General features: G+C 39.4%; 1 long non-coding RNA gene across 1 annotated transcript; it reads left to right on the forward strand.

Annotated features, from left to right (window-relative positions):
* Positions 1-6,971: 6,971 nt before the first annotated feature.
* Positions 6,972-14,670, forward strand: LOC309615207. The gene is made up of 2 exons (XR_014236630.1): positions 6,972-7,041; positions 7,390-14,670. It is a non-coding gene; the product is annotated as an uncharacterized lncRNA (long non-coding RNA).
* Positions 14,671-15,785: the final 1,115 nt, after the last annotated feature.

Consider the following 15,785-nt stretch of genomic DNA (forward strand, 5'->3'; position numbering starts at 1 on the left):
CTTGGCAATGATTTTATGGGTATGACATCAAAAACACAGATAACAAAAGTAAATGTGGTCAACTGGGACTACATCAAGCTACAAAGCTTCTGCACAGCAAAGGTAACAATCAGTAAAGTGAAAAGGCACCTGACGGAATGAGAAAATGTTTTCAAACCATATATCTCATAAGGAGTTAATTTCCAAAATATATAAAAAACTACAACTCAAAAAATAATGATCAAATGAAAAAAATGGGCAAAAGACTTGAATAGACATTTTTCAAAAGGAGACATACAAATGGCCTAGACATATACAGTGAAGTATATGAAAAAGTGCTCAACATCATTAATCATCAGAGAAGTGCAAATCAGAAACACAATGAGATATCACCTCTCACTGTTAGGATGGCAATTATCAAAATAACAAAAGATCAGTGTTGGCGAGGGTGTGGAAAAAAGGAAACCCTTATACACTGTTGGAAGGAATGTGAGTTGGTACAGCCACTTTTGAAAAAAGTATAGAGGTCCTCAAAAAATTAAAAATAGAACCACCAGTTGATCCAGCAATGCCACTCCTGGATATATATCCAAAAAAACTGAAATCAGGATCTTGAAGAGTTATCTGTACTCTCATGTTCATTGCAGCATTATTCACAATAGCCAAGACATGGAAACAACCTAAGTGTCTATCAACAAATGAATGGATAAAGAAAGTGTGATGTATATGTAGTGGAAATATTTTTTAGCCTTAAAAAAGAAGGAAATCCTATCATTTGTGACAACACGGATGAACTGGAAGACATTATGTTAAGTGAAACAAGCCAACACAGAAAAATGCCTACTACATGATCCCATTTGTATCTAAAATAGAAACTCATAGAAGCAAAGAATAGAACGGGGGCAGGAGGAGTTTGGAAATGGGGAGTTGTTTACAGTTATACAAGATGGAAAATTGAAGAAATCTGCTGTTCTATAACATGGTGCCCATAGTTAACAAAACAGTGTTGTGCACTTAAAAACTTGTTGAAGGTAAATCTTATGTTAAGTGCTATTGTCTCTCACACACACACACACACACACACACACACACACACACACACAAAACCAGAAAAGTAAGAGGTCATAAGAAGTCTTTTGGTGGTGATAAATATGTTTATTACCTTGATTTTGGTAATGTTATCATGGGTGTATGCTTATGTCTGAACTCAGTAATATGTATACATTAAATATATGCAATTTTTTGTATATTTAAGTTTATGCCAATAAGCTATAAAAAAAAGAAAAGAAAATTTTTAAAATTAAAAGTAAATGAAATAAACAATTACATTTAATAGCACATTTCAGGTTTTTAACAAAAGATTAATACTACGATTACATTAATAATATATGTATATTTAATTCCAGTTTAGAAAAAAAAAAGTAAAATAAAAATCTTAGATCAGATTTTCACACTACTACAGATATTTTTTTTCTCCAAACTGTTCTGCATTCTCGTTTCCAAAGCAAACTCTGAGAAAATTACCCATAATGTACATTGGGTCAACACTAGTGTATCATGCTACATTAGGTGCCAATGAGTAAACTGACACCATCTGGACTGAAACACGTTGTCTTTGCTTGCTGTCAAAAGAGCAAAGACAGCAGAAGTCATATTTAGTGTGCTGAAAACTTCTAAGTATCAATCCACAGAAGGCTTCTGAGGTTGAAAAAGCCAAATCCTAATAGTCACAAATAGCTGAGAGTCCTGGAACGGGCCAGGAAGCTTGTTGGAAGAAATGGATGGAGAACACATCTTGCAGTCTTAGGAGACATCACTTTCCTACCCTATAGGAAAGAAGTGGAAAAGCTGCATTTGTCCTCAACGCCTGGCACAGACAGCCTCCAAGTGGGATTTGTGAGAGAAGGGGCAAAGTGGAGGCCTGAATCTCCATAGTTATGATAGGGGGGCAGGGCATCTAGAGCTTGCTTTGGGATTACTGCCAAGCTGTAATGACTCCAGGCCCCAGTGGGCTTAATCCAGTGTGTAGCAGCTTCTGTTTCCCCATCTTGGTTTGAAATGGTTTTAAACATGTTTTATTGAATTTGTAATAAATAAATAACCTCTTTGGTGTTTATTTTATACGTGAAGAGCGTTCCACTGTATCAGAAATCTCTGACTTCCAAGAAGGTAACTTCTGAGTCATCAAAATCATGTATCCCTCTGAGCAATTGGTCAAACACGCATTAACTTCCCCATGAGACTCTCATGGCCTGTGCTCTAGCATGAACATTTTTGAGAGTGTCTGAGTTTTGTACAGTGGGCAGGTACATACACCAAATCATAGACAATTCTTAGAATCACAGAATGGAGCACACATTAAACATCGCTTCTCCAAGTAGCCCATTTTAATTTTATTATTTTTTTAGCAATCAGTAAAAATTTACTAATTATATTACATATTTTTACACCATTAGGAGCACATTGTATGTGCAATTTCATGTCATATTTTCACTTTCCTTAGTATTATAACGTATATTTTCCTGTGTAATTTTTTAAATTGAAGTATAGTTAATTTACAATATTATGTTAGTTTCAGGAGTACAACATAGTATTCAATATTTTTATAGATTATACTTCATTCAAAGTTATTATAAAATATTGACTATGTTCCCTGTGTTGTACAATCTATTCTTATAGCTTATTTACTTACTTATTCATTTATTTGTTTATTTATTTATTTATAATTAATTAATTAATTAATTAATTTTTGCTGTGTTGGGTCTTCGTTTCTGCGCGAGGGCTTTCTCTAGTTGCGGCAAGCGGGGGCCACTCTTCATCGCAGTGCGCGGGCCTCTCATTATTGTGGCCTCTCTTGTTGCGGAGCACAGGCTCCAGACGCGCAGGCTCAGTAGTTGTGGCTCCCGGCTCCAGTTGCTCTGCGGCATGTGGGATCTTCCCAGACCAGGGCTCGAACCCATGTCCCCTGCATTGGCAGGCAGATTCTCAACCACTGCGCCACCAAGGAAGCCTGCTTATTCATTTATTTTATTGAAATATAATTGATATACAATATTATATGTTAGAGGTGTACAGTACAGTGATTCACATTTTTTAAAGGTTATACTCCATTTATAGTTATTATAAAATGTTGGCTCTATTTCCTGTGCCGTACAATATATTCTTGTAGCTTACTTTATTTTATTTATTTATTTATTTTTGGCTGCATTGCGTCTTCATTGCTGCGTGCGGGCTTTCTCTAGCTGTGGCGAGTGGGGGCTACTCTTCGTTGCGGTGTGCGGGCTTCTCATTGTGGTGGCTTCTCTTTTGCAGAGCACGGGCTCTAGACGCATGGGCTTCAGTAGTTGCGACACGCAGGCTCAGTAGTTGTGGCACACAGGCTTGGTTGTTCTGCGGCCTGTGGGATCTTCCTTGGTTGTTCTGCGGACCAGGGATTGAACCCGTGTCCCCTGCATTGGCAGGAGGACTCTTAACCACTGCACCACCAGGGAAGTCGCTGTAGCTTATTTTACACAGTACATGATAGTTTGTACCTCTTCAACCCCTACTCCTATATTGCCCCTCCCCCTTCTCTCTCCCCACTGGTAACCACTAGTTTGTTCTCTATATCTGTGTCTCTTTTTGTTTTGTTATAGTCATTTGTTTCATTTTTTTAGTTTCCACATATAAATGATAACAAAGTATTTGTCTTTGTCTGACTTATTTCACTAAGCATAATACCCTCCAGGTCCATCCATGTTGTTGCAAATGGCAAAATTTCATTCTTTTTTACGGCTGAGTAATATTCCATTGTATATATGTACCACATCTTCCTTTATCCATTCATCTGTTGATGGACAATTAGGTTGCTTCCATATCTTGGCTATTGTAAATAATGTCAATATGAACTTTGAGGTGCATGTATCTTTTTGAATTAGTGTTTTCATTTTCTTTGGGTTTACACCCAGGAATGGAATTGTTGGATCATATTCCAAGCAGCCCATTTTTGAAAGTGGTAGTACTTAAAAGTAATTTTAGTTATTGGGACCCACATTCCTCTCTCGTTTTACATTCAACATAGTAGAAAACTACAGGGTTTTGATGATCAGCTACCCCACTGACAATTATATTTTCTATCTTGTTTATAGCTCCTTCTCCAAATTTCTATACACTTGTATATATCAATATTGCCACAATAATGCTGTACAGAAAACTTAGTAACTCGAAACAAGCATTGCTATTTCTCACAAGTTTGTGGATCATCTGGGAATTTCTCCCTGGGCTTGGCTGATGGTGGTTGGCCTCACCCTGAGTCTGCAGTTACCTGGTAGGTTGTCTGGGGACCTCTGATCTAGAATGGCCTCTCTAACGTGATCAGTGCTTCACTGAGATAACCAGGTTGGCTGTTCTGCTCCGTGTGTCTCATCCTCTAAAATAATAGCCTGGGGAAAGGAGGAAGAAAGAGAGCAGAAATCCACAAGACCTTTTAAGGCCTAAACTTGGAACTAGCATTTCTACATTTCCAGGACATTCTGTTGACTAAATCAAGTCACAGGGTCAGTCCAATTTCAAGGACTGGGGGAAGAGACTCCGCCTCTTCACAGAAGAGTTGGAACAGATTCATTGCAAAGGCCATGGTTATCATAAACCATTGATAGGTGCTACAGTTGGTAATGTTATCCTTTTGTATACTGGATATCTTTACAACCATCTTTTATTTAGAGATTGAAACATTTTAGCTTATTTTGACTTTAAGAGTGACTTTTCAGAATGGGACTTAACAAATCCCTAAGGCTCACACTTTATTAGATCCCAGAGTGAGGCATCCTGATTGTGCTAAGCAAGATTCAGATGAAGCACAATAGATCAGACTGCCAGGGCCCTTAAGAGAGAGAACTTCTCAACCAAACCAACAGCTTCTAGCCTCCAAGTACTACTGTGCTTGAACAAGAGTGCTCATAACAGTACAACCTGACTTAAAAGTTATCTGTAAGCTTAAGTACAAATCAGCATGACGGTGGGACCCTTGTCCAGAGAAGGTTAGCAGGGAAGCCCCACAGGTTGATAAGGTAAAGCTGACCCTAACCTGAGTCTCACATCTGGAATAGGTATTCAACACTTGAGCCAGTCACTTTACCATCACACTCATGCCCAACTGAGCAGATTAAAACTTCAAACAAGCCATCCAAGATGGAGAATTCTCTGTGTGCCTCTCTATCTTGAAATTCCATAAGAAACACCCTTACTAGTGACTCCTTTGCTTAGGAGCCTAAAGTGCTGCTTGGACCTACCCTGTCACCAAGAGGACAGTCCTCCATTTGAAAGCTACAAGTCGGGAGTTGACAGGAGGGGAGGGTAACAACCACATGTAAAGAAGGCCACCATGCCTCTGTCTCTGTTCTCCGCTGGCCCCAGTAGCCTTGGGGCAAAGTTGTCTAGTGCTAACAAATGATAATTTAAAAAATCAACCCCCATATAGGAGCCTATATATTGATATTTGTACAGAAGGATATATCATATGTGTGTTTATATACTTATGAAATTGCAGTATCCATAAGAAATTCACCAAGATCTTGCTTCCTGCTGACTGTTATTTGGTGGAGTTAAGCTTTTTGGAAATTTAAAAAGCAAAGTAATTTGCAAAATAGATAGCAAGGGCTTCCGTGTTATTCTCAAGTATAACTTTCAATTTACAAGTCTTTCATCTGTCCTCACTTTTTATCTGCCCTTCTTCCTTTCAACGTTATTTGAACCACAGCATTTCCATCAGCATGAAGATTCTGAGGAATTGCCTGAAGGCTTCCCTAAGGAGTACAGAACCATCTATTCAGATATTTTAGGGTACTTTTAACTGTAGGACAATGGTCTCTGGACACCTGCCATATGCCGTATCAATCGGTGAAATCCAATCAGCTCAGGATTTACCTGAAATAATAATAATCATAGAACATAGTAATAGTAGTAGTAGTGGTGGTAGTAGTAGTAGTAATAATAGTAGTAAGGGTAATAATAATAGTAATAGTAGTAATAACATTCACCACCATCTTGATCCCTTTATACACATTGTCTCACTAAATGCTTTTGACAAGCCGTAAGATAGCTCTTTTAAAAGCCGAAGAAACTGGCTCTGATTTTTCAAAACCATGCAGCTAACACATGGCAGAGGCAGGATCGAACCCAGGTTCATCTCACACTCTTAACTGCTTCTCTGTGTTGTTCCTAGAGAGACAAAAATCATGCTAATTTGCATTTGCACAAGTGCTAGGCTGACATACTGGACCAAGATTATTGGCGGCTTTACCTAAAGATGCTCAAGCTGTGGCTCATAGGGAACAGAAAGGACACAAGGGCAGGCCGAACACGGATAAAGGAGAACCACACACCTGGCAGGAAGCCCCATAATGGAGCATAGATCACGCCTGGGCAGAAAGACACATTGGAGTGTGTGGAAACTTGAGACAGGCTGACTCTGAGCGGAAAGCATTTTCACAGCTACTAGGGCAGAGGAGCAGAACAAAGTGACAGGTGACATGCCACAGCAGCCATGGCTGCTTGCCGGGAATGTGGCGTAGGTAGGTCAGGTGCCACACTCTTAGCCTTGGGCGCTATCAGCGCTCAGATAATTGTAAGTCACAACACCCCCAAAGTGCCAGCTTCTAATTGAGAGCATGCATATTAGACATGCATTCATAGCTGTGATTGTTGTTCACTAGGCCAGGTGGCTGTGTAGAACAAAGCATAATCAACCCTTTTATTATTTTTCATTAAACACTTTTTCATACTTTATGTTAGATTCAATGTATTTCCACCACTGGCTTCTGTCTTTGAAGACTGTAGAATCTGCTGGGGAGTTAGACACATAAACAACTACTGGGATCTATAAAGCATGTTAGAAGTATTATAGTTGAATTTTTTAGAACCACGTTCTTGAGTTATGGTTGACATACGAATAGCTGTACATATTTAATGGATACGACCTGATGAGTTGGGAGATAATTGTACACCCATGAAACTGTCACCACAATTTATGTAGTAAAGCTGTCTGTAATCTCAAAAACTTTCTCCAAAGACTTGTAATAACAGGCCCATGTTTTTTGTTTTTTTTAAATTAAGCTGTTGTCTTTTTTTTTTTTTTTAATTATTATTTATTTATTTATTCATTCTTGGCTGTGTCGGGTCTTCGTCTCTGTGCGAGGGTTTTCTCCAGCTGTGGCAAGCGGGGCCACTCTTCATCGCGGTGCGCGGGCCTCTCACTATCGTGGCCCCTCTTGTTGCGGAGCACAGGCTCCAGACGCGCAGGCTCAGCAGCCGTGGCTCACGGGCCCAGTCGCTCCGCGGCATGTGGGATCCTCCCAGACCAGGGCTCGAACCCGTGTCCCCTGCATCGGCAGGCAGGCTGTCAACCACTGCGCCACCAGGGAAGCCCAACAGGCCCATGTTGATAAACTGGGAACCATATTTATTATTGCAAAACACCAACCATAGCCAAATAGCATTTATTTATTCATTTATTCAGCCAATACATATTTCTCAAACCTCTATTAAATGTCAGATACTATGTTCGTCACTGGTGTATACTTACAGTCAACATAGGGTGGCAGGAAACAGACATTTTAAAAGTCTATGTTTAATTATAGATGTGATTAGTGCTACAGAGGAGAAGTTCAGGATGCTATGGGAATGTAGTGCAGGGGATCTATACCAGGCCTAATTGTGTGTCATTTAAATCAAGACTTGGATGAGAATTTAGCCCTTTTTTATAAGAAAGAAGGTAGGAATCTTCCAGGCAAAGGAATAGAATATGCAAAGTCCCTGAAGGAGAAAGTTGGGATGAGTAGAAATATGGCTGGAGAGAGGGAAAGAAAAGAGGTGCCAGTTGAGGCCGAAGATATGGGTCATGGAAGACATTGGCAACCATAGTTTATTCTGTGATTGACATAGGACTTTATTCTAAGGACACTTTATTTATTTATTTATTTATTTAAATTTTATTTATTTATTTATTATTTATGGCTGTGTTGGGTCTTCGTTTCTGTGCGAGGGCTTTCTCCAGTTGTGGCAAGCGGGGGCCACTCTTCATCGCGGTGCACGGGCCTCTCACTATCGTGGCCTCTCTTGTTGCGGAGCACAGGCTCCAGACGTGCAGGCTCAGTAATTGTGGCTCACGGGCCCAGTTGCACCGCGGCATGTGGGATCTTCCCAGACCAGGGCTCGAACCCGTGCCCCCTGCATTGGCAGGCAGATTCTCAACCACTGCGCCACCAGGGAAGCCCTAAAGACACTTTATATACATTAACTCTACAGGTGGAAATCTGATCTTCCCTCTTTTATACCTGGGGAAGCTCAGCCTTAGAAAATTTCAGAGAGAACTTGGATTCACACCAAGGCAGTCTAGCTCTAGAGCCCAGCTGAATTGTTACCTGACACGGCCTCTAATGATTAGCTTTGTGTTTCAGAGGGGAGTGAGTGCATTGGTAAGCATGGTCCATACATCAGTCATATCAGTGGGATACATGAGTGAACAGGAGTAGACTAAGATTTCAAGAAGAAATCACTGGTCATCCATCTGCCTTGGGTACATACAGCTGCAGGAGGCGTTTTGACAAATGCAGCCATCACTAGCACAAGTACTTTCTGCACCTATTAGACATTTTGCACTTAAGAGGCTCTGCAAAAATGGGAGGTAGAGTCCATATTTCAGCAACTTCCATTAAGCTGTCATATACCTTCCCTGCATTCCCTGCCTTATAGCAGACCTTGGATTAATAAGATCTTTTCCACTCAGTAAGAGTTTTCCCCTCTCACCTGCGCAAACATCCTGCATTCTACTCCTATCACAGTCTAATAATTTTAATGTGAGATGCACAAGGTCAAACCCAGATCTTGGGCCCTTGGGTGATTGTGAATCATTTAGCAACTATACCCAATCTTTAGTGAAGGCTAGAAAATATTGAGAGTATTGAGCTTTTCTTTTCCCCAGAATGAACTGTGCAATAGAGCAGTGATAATCACTCTCACAGGCAAATGTGCCTTTTCTGAAATTCTAGGTAAAACTCTGTCCCACCCAATCCCTGAGTATGAGAAACAAGGGGAATATAATAGTAGAAAAAGCTAATCATTTAATTTTGTTTTGTGTATTTTTGTATACGGAAAGTTGACAGACTATAGATGTAGAACTCTACAGATGTAAGTGTATTATAATTCAGCACTTCAAACTATTGAGAGTGACTGGTTTTCAAAGTTTATTTTTAAATAAGTAATATATTCACACAAACACAATTTCCCACCCATCTCACTGAAACATTATATGTATATATTTATATCTAAATACATTTATGTATATACATATGTACATAAACAAAATTCTAGTTCCTCATTCTTTAAGTAGAAAAATTGAGGCATATTCAAGATCAGCTGGTTTCTTAGGACATTCAGTGTTCTCAGGACATTGCATGTGTGAGTTGCATTTATAATTCTATAGCTAATGAACCTTATAATCTTTTGAGTATTATTCGACAGCTGAGAAAATTTTCTCTGAAGCTATGTGGTCATCATCATCGCCATTATGATTAGTATAACTGCCATTCTCAAATGAGGCAAAATTCACTACTCCTCAGGGTAGTGGGTCCAAGAGACAGAATGCAAAAAAAAAAAAAAAAAAATAGCATCACTTGACTTTTTTCACTTCTAGTCTGCTCACTTCAGCCCCCATCTCATCACCTCACCGAGAAATTTTGCTCCTTTGGTGACAAATGAGGGAATTGAAGGCCCCCTCTTGACCCTCAAGTCATTTTTCATGTTATTCATGTAGCCATAATGAGCTGGGGCGGGGGGAGGGTTATAAAGTAAAGTTTTAGAGCATGTGTTTTGGAATGTCACAAACCTGGGTTTGCATCTTAGTTCTATTACATGTTAGGTTTGGGAAGGTCACTCATACAGTTTGGGCTGTTTCCCATCTGTAACGTGGAGGTTATCATACATACATCATGAAATTTGGTTGAGGGTCAAATAAGAAAATGTATTTAATTTCTCAGCCCAGTACCTGACACCTTGCCAGGCCCTATTAATGTCATTATCGATATTATATCAACAATATATCACTATTATGATTATCCTTTATAATGAGGAAAAGGTTGGACCCTGTTCTCTCCTTCCAGCCGTCAATTCAGTATCTCCTGTCCCCTGTCCAAGACTTGTGAAGGGATATGCCAAGTTTGGGCTGTTATTGCTATTTCGATTATTTAATATTCACTGAGCACGGAGATGGTGCAGCATTTGTGGGGCACACGAGGAGGTAGCGGCAGCCTCTCCTGCTCTGGGTTGAGCTGGGAGCATGAAGCTGGCTGGATGAGTGGTTGAGGGCAGCACAGCCAAAAAAGACCATCTGGACCAGTGCAGTCAGGGCTCCCAGGAAACCTGTAGGGGCTCCGACTAAGCCAAGTTATTTGGCTTCTAATCAACTTAACATTAACATTCCCCCAGCCCTCCTGTCTAAGATGCTAATTCCTCCTAAAGAGGTATGTGATATATAGAAGCGCACATCAATCAGGATGCTGATTTTTCTTCTGCCTCATCTCACTCCTGTCAGCTGGATTGATCCACTGGAAAACAGAGACTTTTCTTTTATAATAAAGCAAAATCCTAATTTGAATAAACACCACTGCTAAACTCTCACTTTAAGAGACGCATTTGGCGGTTTATGGCTTTGTCACTCCGATAATACTTCTCCTGGAACAGATGCCAGATTCCTTTTCTTGTTAGGAAAGTGGTCAAGCTTTTTTGAACCAATCGTACCTTGTAGAACCACCCAGCCCTCAACTTCCAACACTTCTAAAAATTGTCTGAAGGCCAAGCGTGTCCCAAATTCCAACATAACTGTAGTACAGGGCTTCCCTGGTGGCGCAGTGGTTGAGAATCTGCCTGCCAATGCAGGGGACATGGGTTCGAGCCCTGGTCTGGGAAGATCCCACATGCCGTGGAGCAACTAGGCCCGTGAGCCACAACTACTGAGCCTGCGCGTCTGGAGCCTGTGCTCCGCAACAAGAGAGGCCGCGACAGTGAGAGACCCGCGCACCGCGATGAAGAGTGGCCCCCGCTCGCCTCAACTGGAGAAAGCCCTCGCACAGAAACGAAGACCCAACACAGCCATAAATAAATAAATAAATAAATAAATAATAAATAAATAAATTTTAAAAAAATAAAAATAAAAAATAAAAGTGAGTCATGCATTTACAAAAAACAAAAACAAAAACAAAACAGTAGTACAGAAGCTGTCTCCTCTATCATGTTTATCATGTGATAAGATTCTATTCTAAGTCACAAAATGCATCCTGTAATTGCTTTCTTTACTTCATTACCTGCTTCAGGTAAACGGCATTCAGAGAAGTCTAATTGTGCCAACATGCTCACAAAAAGTTAAGCAGGACCTTCATATTAAAACCCTGTATTATAAAGTTGGCCTACAGTGCTGGGGCAGGGGCCGGGGGACTTGAGATCACTCTGCCTTATTTTCCATTGAATTACCTTGAGTTCCCAAGATACAGTGCCAGGCGTATAAAGCTGCTCGGTCAGTGTTTGCTGAAATGAGAACAACAGTTACTACCAGAAGAATTATTTCTCAGCCTCCATGGATTTGTATTTGCAGCCCCTCAGTCAAGTAGTCTTACAGGAAGATCTCAATAAGCGATTCTCCACAACTCAGACAAGCAAAAAGTGTGTATGTGAGTGTGTGTGTTTTCGGTAGTTGAAGGTTGGGGAGGGGAGGCAGCTATACTCTTGTGGACACAGGTAAATCTATTGTATAATTTCTACAATAGAGTGCCACGCAGTAACCACTGCAGTTAGTAATAATAATAATAATAATAATATCTGCTGATTATATGATGGTTTACAGTTCATAAAGTGCTTTCGCCTATGCTATCCCATTTGGTCTCTGTAACAACTGAAGGGAGATTCTTATTCCCATTTTACTTGTGGGGAGACAGAACTCCAGAGTTCGCTGTGAGTAATTTACAAGGACAGAACTGGCTCTGTTGACAGCTGTCCTGTTACACTTCCTATTACCTGTTCTCATCTGCTGTCTACACTCCACTTCCTTAAGGGCTTGATCAGAGATCATGAGCTGCTCCTATGTTTCAGAAGTTGACATATTCCATTATTATTCATTCGACAAGCTATCCCACGATTACTTAGATGCTAAGCACAATGACAGTTTCTAGGGGAGGATACAAAGCTAAATAAGATAAAGATCACTGCTTTTGAGGGGCTCAAAATCTAACTGGGAAAGTCAACATTTAAATATTTAAATATTTATGTAAATAAATATTTTTTTGTGGAATGTGATAAGTTCCTACAAAGTGTTGAATAAACAAGGAAGATGGAGGAACTAACTTCTGAAGGAGGAAGGCAGAGAAACTTCAGAGTCAATCTTTTGCAAGACTTTGGAAGATGAATAGGAGAGTTTTTGTTGTGGTTTTCTTCCAGTTTTATTAAGGTGTAATTGACATACAATATTTTATAAGTTTAAGGTGTATAACATAATGATTTGATACATGTATAGGTTGCAAAATTATTACCACAATAAGTTTAGTTAACATCAATCACTCCACATAGTCACATTTTCTTGTAATGAGAACTTTTAAGATCTACTCTTTTAGCAGATTTCAAATATACAATACAGTATTGTTAACTATAGTCACCCTACTGTACATTACATCCCCAGAACTTATTTGTCTTATAACTGGAAATTTGTAGACTATGAGATTTTTGGGGAGGAGGAAAAGGGAAGAGAGGGCAGCTCAGGAAGGGAAATGAGCCAAAGCATAGAGCCGTGACCTGTGAAGGCCTGCTTGTGAACAGGTGAGACTCTCAGTATAGGATACTTGTGGGCAGTGATCATAGATGAAACTGGAAGGTGAAATCAGGCCAGATGACCTCAACTGCGCAGTCTAGCTTTTAACCCTGTGTATGATGTATATGTTCAGAATGTAATTGTTTAAAAGGCAACAAGGTTTGTAAATAATAAACTTTAAAATACCTTCTCTGGAGAAAGGCCAAGATTGTCCCAGATCAGGTATGGACAAGATATGGGCCTTGAAGTCAATGGTGGGGATTGTCTTGGTACCATGGCTTTTCCTTGGTGGCTGCATGAAGGAAAGGGACAGCTCCTACAGACCCAGAGGAGGAATTCATGCCTTAAAAGCCAAAACAAAACAAAACAAAGAGAAAAAGAAAACCAACTTTGGGTTTATTTTATCATAATCTTGTTTAAATGTTGGTGAAGGCAGATAGGAGAAAAGCTCCCATGGAGAGATGCGTCCCAGGAGCGTGGAGTTTTACTAATCATCTAGTCATCGCATCTCCCCCCGCCACCTGGTGATTCTCCTCACACTGATCGTGGGGTGTGTTTCCCTGAGTGTAGTGTTTCCCTTTCTCCGTGTGTGTGTGTGTGTGTTTAAAAATGAAGCACTTCTTTACAAAGGATTTTTTGATACTTGGTAAATCTTTGATGAATTTGTCTAAAAATGTATTTTGCAAAAACACAAAACGCAGAGCTACAGAACTGTAGCAGACCAAGTTTCTGGTGTAGTTCCCCCTTCCATCCAGTGGAGATCTTTGCATTTACTAAAATTCCAGCTTTTTTCCTTGACAGCCCAGCCCAGCATGTCCCTCTTTCCCTGGCCTTGCTTATATGCTCAGGCATACTGACTTCTTTTCTTCAAACATGCCAAGTTCTTCCTGCCTCGGGCCTTTGCACGTGCTGCCCTCCCCTTTCCTCCACCACTTTGCATGGCTGGCTCCTTCCTAACATTCGGGCTCAACCCAGATGCCATCTACTCATAAAGGACCTAAATGATCACCCTGTATAGATAACTGCCCCCCTCTATCCCACACCAGTCATTACCATATCATCTGCTTTCATTTTCTTCTTACTACTTACCCCTATCTGAAAAATGTCTTATCTAGGTCTTTGTTTATTTCTTTATTGTCCATATCCCCTACTAGAATGTGAGTATCATCATCAGTCCTGGATCCCCATGTCTGTCACAGAGCCTGGCACATATTAACCATTAAAATCTCATTAAATAAACAAGTGGATGAAAAAGCGAAGGCAGTTTTAGGTGACTTAAATTCTGCCCTACATTGGCATTAGTATTTAAAATACCCCAATTTCTATTTGACTTTGCTAAGAATGGAGGGAAACAGCCATCTTTTATTACACTTGCATCACATTATTTTGATGTCCTCCATCCAGGATATGTGTAACTTATGAATCAGTTTTACTCGATTATCCTCAACCTCTTACCCTTCTCTCTACCATATCCCATTCTCCACCGCATATCTCCATTTTCCCAGTTTATTCTATTTCTGTGCACAATAGGAAAGTAATTTACACTTATCTTATTATCTGGGCTAGTGCCATAGCAAAACAGGCATTGTGCTAAGCATTTTAGATGCATTATCTCAATGCAATTTGCTTTAAATACCTTCCAAATATTGTCAGGTCCTATAAATTTGCATTATAACTCCTTTTGAGGTTATATCCAAAAAAGTTATTGCCCAAACCAATGTCAAGCTTTTTCCCTATGTTTTCTTCAAGTAGTTTTACAATTTCTGGTCTTACCTCTAAGTCTGTAATCCATTTTGAGTTGATTTTTGTACACACTGTGAGATAAAGGTACAGTTTTATTTTGCTGCATGTGAACCTGCAGTTTTCCCAATATCATTAAAGAGACTATCCTTTCCAAATTGTGTGTTCTTGGTACCTTACCGAAGATCAGTTGACCATAAATGCATGGATTTATTTCGGGGGTCTCTATTCTATTGCATTGGTCAAATGTCTGTTTTTATGCCAGTACCATACTGTTGATTCCTGTTGCTTTGTGATATATTTTGAAATCAGGAAGTGTAATGCCTACAGCTTTGTTTTGCTCAAGATTAGTTCGGCTCTTTAGGCTCTTCGGTGGTTCCATATGAATTTTAGGATTGCTTTTTCTATTTCTGTGATAAATTGCAATGGAATTTTGATACTAGTTACATTGAATCTGTAGATAACTTTGGGTAGTATAGAGATTTTAACAGTGTTAATTCTTCCAATATATGAACACATGATATCTTTCCATTTGTGTCTTCTTCCGTTTCTTTCATCAGTGTCTTATGGTTTTCAATGTACAGATTTTTTCACCTGCTTGGTTAAATTTATTCCTAAGTGTTTCATTATTATTTATTCCAGCACTAACATTCCAAGCCTATCTAACCCTCAAGTCATTGCCCAATAATTGCTGTTGTACAGTGAGAGACACTGATATCTCAGTAATTGGAGAAGGAAGTAAAGTGAAATACTTCACCAAGTTTTAGACCTGTCAGTAAAATTTCATTAGGAAATGTGACTAATTTCATGATTTGATTGCACCTGAGCAATATCTTTATAAAATACATTTTTTAAGGGAGAAGCAATGCAGGTGTGTTTACTTCTCAGAGTTGATGTCTAGCATATGAATATTAGGATTTTTTCAGGACCGCCAGGGTTTGGTTATTCAGTCATTTCTTAATCTTTGATATAAATAAAAGTCTTCTAGACTAATATAAATGTATCTGACCAATATCGTACTCCCATACACTGTGCCTGACATGTATTTGATCAATAAATATTAGTAAAATCAGTTGAAAAAATGAATTACATGAATTAATGAATTAATGAAAAGGTTCAGGGTAGGGAATTAGAAGTTTTCTTTAAAAATCTATATACTGCAGTATATATTGTGCAAATATTTATACCCAGGTAAAACATCCTCCATAGTTGGTGTATAAGTGGTAAAGTCTAAGGT

This window comes from Balaenoptera borealis (assembly GCF_965194805.1).
Source record: "Balaenoptera borealis genome assembly, chromosome: 17".
Taxonomy (NCBI): Eukaryota; Metazoa; Chordata; class Mammalia; order Artiodactyla; family Balaenopteridae; genus Balaenoptera; species Balaenoptera borealis.